This window comes from Sciurus vulgaris, assembly GCF_902686455.1.
Source record: "Sciurus vulgaris genome assembly, chromosome: 1".
NCBI lineage: Eukaryota > Metazoa > Chordata > Mammalia > Rodentia > Sciuridae > Sciurus > Sciurus vulgaris.
Window position 1 is genome coordinate 91,317,021 of NC_136461.1, and position 10,053 is coordinate 91,327,073.

The following is a 10,053-nucleotide window of genomic DNA, read 5'->3' on the forward strand; positions in this document are numbered from 1 at the left end:
TGACTGAGCTCCTTGAAGTGAATGATTGTTGTGACACTAATTTTGGAAGACCAATAGATACAGAAGGAGTGAAAGAAAGTTGCATTCCTCCTCTTTGGAAGATGAGTCAAATAATGATGTTTGTAGGAATATGTTATATACCAGGGATACACATTTAGCCAATACATTTCTCACCAAATCCTTACAAAGTAGCAGCTATTATTATTCAAATCTGACAGATACAGAAACCTTGGTGTAATGATTTGAATGTGTCCCTGAAAGTTCATGTGTTGGAACCTTAACCTCCAAAGAAACTAAGTTGAGATATGGGATTTTAGGGGGTGATTAAGTCATAAAGGTATGGCTTTCATGAATGGGTTAATGCCTGATAAAAGGATGAGTGTGGTCTCCCTTTCTACTGTCTGTCTTTCTCGCTCATAATTTCTTGCCCTTCTGACTTATTATAACAGATTTTGTAATAAGAAGGCCCCTTCCAAATATGTGTCCTTAACCTTGGACTTCCCAACCTTCAGAACTATAAGAAATAAATCTCTATTTTTTTATAAATTACCCAGTCTCAGGTATTGTGTTTTAGTAATACAAATCAGTAAAACAGAAAATTGGTCTAAAAAGTAGGGTTATCATTATAATAAATATCTGAAAATGTACGTGGCTTTTTGGAACTGAGTAATGACTAGTGGCTGGAAGAATTTGATGGAACAGACTGAGAAAGACTAGATTGATATGAAAGAAGAGTTAAGAATAATTCTGGTGAAGACTCAGAAGATGAGCTGTCGGGAGAGCCTGAATCTTATTAGGAATTATTTAAGTAAGTGTTATCAGAATGCGTATAGAACTATGAACACTAAAGATCTTTCTGATGAGGTCTAAGATGGAATTGAGGAATAAGGTATTTAGGAACTGGAGTATAGGCCAACCTTCTCAGACTGTTGCAAAGAACTTGGTGAAATATGGGGTCCTAGAACTTTGTGGAAGGCATTACTAAAGGATGATGAACCAAGATATCTGGCAAAAGAAATACCTAAGCAGCACATATTCAAGGTGCTGCATGTTTTCTAAGGGATGCTTATATTAAAATGAGGGAAGAGATAAATTAAAGACATAATATATAATTAAAAGGGAAGCAGAATGGAAATCTTTGGAAAATTCTCAGCTTGGCCATGTAAAGAATTTTAAAAAAGTGTATTCCAGAAAAAAAATACTAAGGGTGTGGTCAAGAAATTATTTGCTGTAATAGAAGGAAAACTGGTTCTCTTCATCAATGCAATGGAATAATGTCCCTGAAAGCATTTCAGAGATCTTCCAGGCAAGCTAGGACTTGAGGCAAGGTTATCAGACCTTGCTTGTAAGAATGTAGCATTTGCTGCTCTGCAATGCCTTGGGACTCTGCTTTTTGTATTTTGTCACAGTGTTCTTTGGCCATCCCAACCAAAGGTTAAGGGGGTCCCAGTTTATCCTGACCTACTCTGGAAGGTACAACGGTAAACCATAGTGGTATCTAAATAGTGTTAATTCTTGTTTTCTTGGTTTTTTGTTTTGTTTTTGTTTTTGCAGTGCTGGAGGTTGAACCCAGAGCTTTGTTCATGCTAGGCAGCTGCTCCACTACTGAGCTGCATCCCCAGCCCCACATAGTGCCAATTATGCAGGACTGTGAAATGCAAGAACTGTGGGGCCATGGCAGTCCTCAGGTACATTTGAAAGAATGTCAGAGATAGCCTGGGTGCCCAGGCAGAAACTTGTCATGGGTCAGAGCCACTAAGGCAGTCCCTGGTGGAGCTATGGGAAGGAGGACACTGCAGGGAGTCTGTCTGGGATAATGTAATGCTTTGTGGAGCATAGGAGCAGGGCTGCCTCCCAAATCCTAGAACGGAAGAATCACCAGCATACATGAAGCTAGGCAAGTTCCAGGTATGACCCCTAATTTTTGAGAGTTGCTAGGTGAACTGAGTCCAGCAAAGCCTGAGGAGTGGGACTGCCTGAGACCTTGCCACCCAAACCCCTCTCCAGTATGCCCAGAAGATGGGACATGGACTCAGGAAGCTTACTCTGGAGTCTTAAAATTTTATGTTGCTCACCCTATTGGACTTTAGACTTGGTCAGGCTCATTTACATCTCTTTCTTCTTTCCTGTTTTCCAACTTGGAATGGGAATGTCTATCCTATACCTGTCCCACCATTATACTTTGGAAGCAAGTAACTTGTAAATTTCCTAGGTCACAGTTGGAGTAGTATTTGTTTTAGATGAATCATGGCTTGAGTCTCATCCATATCTGATTCAGGTGAGACTCTGGACTTTTGAGTTGATGATTGAACCAGTTAAGACTTTGAAACTATTAGGATGGAAAGAATACATGAGAAAAGGCCACAAATTTGAGAACTGTGGTGGAATACTATGGTTTGAATGTGTCACCCAAAGTTCACTTGTTAGAAACTTCATTGTTTTATTTTTTATTTTCATTTTTTTGCAGTGCTGAGAATTGAATCCAGGGCCTCACAAATGCCTGACAAGTGCTCTGCTACTAAGCTAAACCCACAATCCCTTATGCAGTGGAAATCTGAACCCCAATTCAATGGTGTTGAGAAATGAGACCTTAAGAGGTGTTTATGTCATGAGGGCTCTGACCTCATGAACAGATTAATGCTCTTATTGTGAGAATAGGTTATTTATTGTAGGAATGGGTTCCTGATCAAAGGGTGAATTCTCCCTTTCTCCCCTCTCTCCCAACTCCCTGTTTCTCTCATCTGTCCTCCTGCCAATTGATTTTTGATGCAGTAAGAAGGTCCTCACAGATGCAAGTCTCTGGACTTCCACATTCCCAATTTCTATAACTGTAAAACACAAATGTCTGCTCTTTGTAAATTATCCAGTCTCAGTATTCTGTTTGTTAAGCTTTGGATGTGATGTGTCTCCCAAAAGTTCATGTGTGAGACAATGCAAAAAGGTTTAGAGGAGAAATGATTGGGTTATAGCCTTAACCCAATCAGTGAGTTAATTCCATGATAGGATTAACAGAGTGGTAACTGAAGGTGGGTAGGGGTGTGGAGGAGGGGGGTCACTTGGGGGCATGCCTTTGGGGTCTATATTTTGTATATGGTGAGTAGAGTCTCTCTCTCTCTCTCTCCGCTTCCTAATCCTGATGTGAGAGCCACTGCCCTCCACCCACATTCTTCTGCCACATTGTTCTGCCTTACCTTGAACCCCAAGGAAAGGAGCCTGCTGTCTGGATTGAGACTTCTGAAACCGTGGGCCCCAAAATAAAATTTTCCTCCCCTAAAATTGTCCTGGTTGGGTCTTTTAGTCACTGCAGCAAAAAAGCTGTCTAAAACACTGTTATAATAGTGCACAATGGAGTGGCACACTAGGCTTGCTTAGTGAAATTGAATAATTTCCTTAAAGTCACAGTGCTAGAAATCATATATAGGTCTTTGTGGTCCCAGACTGATTCTAAATTAACAATTCTTTGGGAAAACAAGGTGGTAAATTTTAGCAAGTAATAAAGAACAGGGCTTATAACTTGAACAACAAACATAGGAATTAAAGGGAAGACAAAAAAGAATGATTTTTCACAAAGATTTTTCACAAAGAAAAGATAAAGCAGGATTTGAGATGGTTTGAGGCTCAAACTGGGTGAGGCTATTTTGTACAGAACTGAAGATCTACATTTTTAATTGTTCAGCTATGTTCTGTTTCAAAAATGCAAAAAAAAAATTAAGAGCTGCTTTCATTTTCTACTTAATGTTCTAAGAAGAGACACACATAGAGTGTCAAGTCACACATGAACAAGCCTATAATTATTTTATATGTATCAATTCACTAGCTTTCAGGTTTCTTCCTATTCTTTGCATGGTTTAACATCATTGCTTTTATAGAATTGAAATAGAATTCACTATCACCATCAGCAATTGATTAAGAATTTACCTAAGTTAGGATAGGAGATTTTAATGCCGAATCATTTTTCATTGTGTAAAATCCATCAAAGCGACAGTAAAGTACACAGTAACCTATTTTCCAATGTGTTCTGGAAAAAAAAAACTATTTTGAATATAATGTTTGGGTTTGATTTAAGACTAGTCCCACTAATTTGGGTGTGACAATAGCATTTCATATAGCACTTTCTGAAGGTTTAAACATGTCACCAATTTGCCACAACTTGTCATTTGTTTCTCAAATACGCATTGTGTAAGAACAGAATGAATAATTGCCTCAGTCATGATTCTTTTCATGGCCTCTCAATGTACCTACAGGTAGAAAACGCTAGTAGCATAACAAATACATGAGAAAATGAACATTTCTGATGTCATTCATTTAGGTCAGGGAACAGGAAAGTTTTTCTTCTTAAGGGTCAAATAGTAAATACTGAAACTAAAGTTGGTCTCTGTTGCAGTCCCTTGATTTTGCTGTGGCGGGGAAGCTGCCATAGACAGGACTTGATGAGTGTTTCTTTGTTTCTCAGAGCAACTCTGTAAAAATGAGCAGCAGGAGGATATGGACTCATGCCATAATTTGCCAATCTCCAACTCAGATTAACAGCCTACTTTCTTGAAAGAAGTAGAAATCAGGATTCTAGAAACAAAAGGAATTTTGCAGGATTTCTGGAATCTCCCATTCATTTTAAGTGAGAAAACTAAGGCTTGTAATAGAACTGAATTTCCTAGAGCAGTATAAGTCACAGAAAAGAATCCTGGTCTCCCTGATACTGTTCTGTGCTAACATTGCTTTGGCTGTTCACACAGGAAAAACAAAGCGAAACAAACAAAAACACCTGCCTACCTCAGATTGTGGAAGGACACCTTTTTGGTAGTCTAGCAGCACATCTTTCTGTATGTCAATATATGCAAATATATGCTAATTTAAATGGGATATTTGGCAGGCCTTAGGGATCCCCATTTAGTTGCTGCTAAGGAAGTTATCCCCAAAGAATACAAACTAGAATGAAATTGTTTTAAAGCCTATTAATTTTTTTGTGGTCTGCATAGAGCTGCCTGCTCATTTATCCAATTCCCTGAGCTCGGTCTCCTCTGTGGTCATGCCTTCATTTTAGCTAAGACCACAGAGCACACAGCAAATATACTCAGATTTGTCCTTTTCATTTGAGCATGGCCACCAAGGCTCACCCAGGAATTGTGGCTCCTGGTACAAGCAGATGCTGAAAACTTTCATATTTGGTGGTAGACAAGAGAGGAGTGATTTGTAACTTGGAGTTCTGGAGATTAAAGCAGGAAGTTGACTTGGAATAGAGTAGGAAACTAAAAGTGGGAGCAACTTTTCTGTAATCTGTTTTAGCAAAGAAAATGCTTTGAAAATACTAAAGGCAAACTCTAGGCTTTAGACATTTGAATATAAACAAATAAAGATGAACATGTAAAACACTAAGTTGTGGTTCTTATAAAAGAAACAATAAATATTGCTGCGATAAGGTTGATAGTGATAATATTAATAGCAAAGAATTACAGAGGGCTGACTATAGGTCAGATACAGTTCTAAGTGCTTTTGCAATTATTAAGTAATTTTCATCATATTTTGTGAGAAATATAATAAAATAAAAATTTAAATTTTTGTATAAATTTTTTGAATTTCTATATAGAATAACTTGAAAACTCCAAAATCCTTAGCATGTAGATCAACATTCCCCCACATATATTTTTAGTACTGTCGTTATTCTTTTGCATATGCCCTAGACATTTGGTGTTACTTTTTTTTTTTAAAGCTTTTTATTATCTTCTCTGAGCTAGTTACTGCTTAGGTGCTGGGAATATAAAAAAACACAATTCCCTTTTTACACTTGAGGTATTGACTGTCTAGTTGGGGACACAAACTTTCAGCTGGTTCTAGACCCTAGACCCGTAAGCCTACCTAAAAGGAATACAGATAAGTAAGGCCTTCAAACACCTATCTGACTAATCAGAACAACTATATTTATTTATTTAATGTTTGGATCCTCCCATTCAAATATTCTATTTCATTTATGAGAACACTTCCCAAGTATTACTGAACAGAAAGGTACATGTTAGTAAATCTCAACTTCTTTAACCTACTCTATCTTTAAGGAAAAGGAGAAATAAACACCGTTGGAGAAATTCTACTAAATGTAAGAGAGAAGCACAACTGATTATTTGTATAAAGAAGGGAAAAAATGATCTGGGTGTGGTTCAGTGGTAAAGCACTTGTCCAGCATGGCTGAGGTCCTGGGTTCAATCCCCAGCATGGGAAATAAAAATTTTAAAAAGGAGAAGAAAGTAGAATAAAAATACAGTGAAGACCAAAATGTATTGAAAAGGATCAAGGAGAATGAACACTGAGATAAACCCCTTTAATTTATCAAGAAAAGGTTTCCAAAAAAGCATTGGTGATAGAATGGTAAGAATAGAGGCCAGATGTCTATTGGCTAACAGAGAAAATGAGTGATGGGGTAGAGAAGTAGTCAATTGCATGGTCTGCACCAAATAGGAGTTCATCCAATAGTAGTTTCAGAAGCCACAGAGGGGTTAGGTATCTAGAGCGGCAGCATCCATCTGTTAACCGGCTACCATACAAAGAGATCACTTTTCTCACTAAGAATTGCTTTTACTATTCTAGGCCTCTTATTTTTTCCAAATTTTATGACTGCTTTTTCTATTTCTATGAAGAACATCATTGGTATTTTAATAGGAATTGCATTAAATCTGTATAGCACTTTTGGTAGTATGTTCACTTTGACAATATTAATTCTGCCTAACCAAGAAATGGGAGATCTTTCCATCTTCTATGGTCTTCTTCAATATCTTTCTTTAGTGTTCTGTAGTTTTTATTGTAGAGGTATTTTACCTCTTTTGCTAGACTGATTCCCAAATATTTTTTTGAGGCTATTGTGAATATGATAGTTTTCCTGATTTCTCTTTCAGCTGGTTTGTCATTTGTGTATATGAACACAATTGGTTTATGGGTGTTAATTGTATATCCTGCTACTTTGCTGAATTTATTTGAGTTCTAGTTTTTTAAATTCATTTAAGTTCTGGAGTTTTTTTTAGGTCTTCTAAATATAGAATCTTGTCATCAGCAAATAGGGATAGTTTAAGCTCTTCTTTCCCTTTTGTATGCCTTTAATTTCTTTCTTTGGTCCAAGTACTCTGGCTACAGTTTCAAGGACTGTGTTGAATACGAGTGGTGAAAGAGGGCATCCCCGTCTTGTTCCTGAACTTAAATTATACTACAGAGCTATAGTAACAAAAACAGCATGGTGTCAGCACAAAAACAGAAGATGAAGATCAATGGAACAGACTAAAAGATATAGATATACCCACATAAACACAGTAATCTCATACTAGACAAAGTCACTGTAAATATACATTAGAGAAAAGATAGCCTGTTCAACAAATGGTGCTGGGAAATCTGGAAATCCATATGTATTATGGATTAAAATTGAACCTCTCTCACCCTGCATAAAAATCAACTCAGAGTGGATCAAGGATCTAGGCATTATACCAGAGAATCTGTGCCTAGTAGAAGAAAAAGTAAGCCCAACTCTCCACCATGTTGACTTAGGAACTGGCTTCCTCAACAAGACTCCCAAAGCACATGAAGTAAAATCACAAATCAATAAATGGGTTGGCATCAAAGTAAAATCTTCTTCACAGCAAAGGAAACAATCAAGAACATGAACAGAGAGCCTACGGAATGGGAGAAAATCCTTACCACCTGTATCTCAGGTAAATAATTAATCTCCAGAATAGAAAAAGAACTCAAAAAATTTAACTCGAAAAAAAGAAAAGAAAAAATGTAATCAATAAACAAATATATGAAAAAATGTTCAACATCTCTAGCAATTAAAGTTATGCAAATCAAAACAACACTGGGATTCCATTTCACTCCAGCACAGCAATTTTCAAGAATACAAGTAACAATTAATGTTGGTGAGGTTGTGGGGAAAAAGATACACTTACACATTGCTGGTAGGACTGCAAATAGGTGCAACATCTCTGGAAAGCAGAATGGAGATTCCTCAGAAAACTAGGAATGGAACCACCATTTGACTCAGCTATCCCATTCCTCAGTTTATACCCAAAGGACTTAAAATCAGCATACTATAGTGATGCATCCACTGTAATGTTTATAGCAGCTCAATTCACAATAGCCAAGCTATGGAACCAACCGAGGTGCCCTTCAACAGATGAATGAATAAAGAAAATGTGTGTGTGTGTGCATGTGTGCGTGTGTGTGTACACATAATGGAATATTACTCAACCAATAAATTATGGCATTTACTGGTAAATGAATGACTGGAGAATATCATGCTAAATGAAATAAGTTAATCCCCCCAAAAAACAAAGGAAAAACTTTTTCTCTGATATGTGGATGCTAACCCACAGGGAGGAGCAGTATACAAGTTCATTGGATTAGACAAAGGGGAATTAAGGGAAGGAAGGGGGATGGGAATAGGAATGACAGAAGAATGAATCAGACATAACTTTCCTATCCTTATATATGAATATACAACCAATGTAACTCCACATCGTGTACAACCACAACAATGAGATCCTAATTGGAACAAGTTATACTTATTCAATGAATGTGTAATATGTAAAATTACTGTCATGTATATCTAGAAAGAACAAATAAGTAAATTTTTTGAAAAAATCAACAGGTTCTGTTTATATTAGTGTTTCTCTATGACACATTGGCAGTTTTAGAATCTCTTATTTTGATATTGTGGACACACTGTTTCAAAAGTATATTTTTAAGGGAAGTGAATCCTAGTGCACCTTTTCAAATCACTTTGAAACTTTGGTTGACAATCCCCAACCAGTCCTATCTTTAGAGCTATACAAAATATTGAAGCTATCAAAAAAAGCACAAAAGAACTGGTGAGATCACTTTGAAGGATGACCCTGACTTCTTTATTTAGGGTCACTATATCAATAATCCTTTGGACCAAATTTTAGTTATGAACATCTTTATTTTTAAAAGACTGTTATTAAACCATTATTAAACAGCATAGTAAATACTTTCTAACTTATCAAAGTGAATATGCAGGTTTCAAACAGAATTAGATTCCATGAATCTAATTGGAGACTCTTCATTTAAGAACAACTATGTCTCAGGAGGGATTGAGGCATGATGGCTGTTAATCCCTCCTTTATTCTCTCAAATTTGATAAAAGTAAATTAAAATTTAGCTCATAGGCAACAATGTGTTTAGTACTTGGATTAACTTTGTATTTCATAATTTGGGGAGAGGAAGCTTAATTAACTATTAGTAAGGAAATTGACAATTAGTAAAGAAAATTTGGACTTTGAGACATCTAAATAGCAGAAAACAAAGCAGCCATTTTGGTTTATTATGCTATTAGCAGCTTAGACTTTCAAAAATGTTAGTGCTTAATAGGCATCCAGAAAGTTCACTCAATATCAGACAATGTAGTGTAAATACAGCAGTTTTTAGCCTTTGGGATTTGAAGGAGTTATAACCTTTTTAGAAAGTTAAGAAACATTACTTTGTCAATGTATTATTTTAACAAGATTGATGACAGCTAATGTTTTTGTGTAACTCAAAATTATTCACTTTCTCTTTAGTACAGCAACTTGATTTTCTTCTTACTTGACTCTATCTCTAGGTTTAGGGATGGACAATTAGACCATTGTACCCTCTGGCTACAGTGATTATTTCAAGGTTAGTTATATGATCTAATTATACCCAATCAGACTGTGGAACTACTAGGAAGAAAAATCTCTTTCTTTCAATCAGTAAATTTAAAATAAGAATGATAAAAGCTGAATCTTCTCAGGCCAACATGTCAAATCTGAGAATAAAGTCTTTTTAAAAACCAAGCAGAGCCAAGAGATAGAGATCAAGTCCTGAAAATATCAACTGAGTCCTAGACACAGTGACATTTGCAACTATGACAATGCATTTTTTTTTTCATTATATGAGCCAATAAATTCTTTTTTTAGCTTCAAACAATATGTGTTAGGTTTTAGATATTTATAAGGAAGGGAGTTCAGAGACCATTTAAAGATAAAAATAGCTACCATATTTTTATCTCTATTATTTAATTTTGAAAGAGAACATTTCCATAAA

General features: G+C 36.2%; 1 long non-coding RNA gene across 1 annotated transcript in view; it reads right to left on the reverse strand.

Moving 5' to 3' along the window:
* The window catches only part of LOC306657390, a 1,092,042-nt gene that overhangs the window by 485,824 nt on the left and 596,165 nt on the right, over nt 1-10,053 (reverse strand). The gene's annotated exons all lie outside the window — the stretch shown is intronic.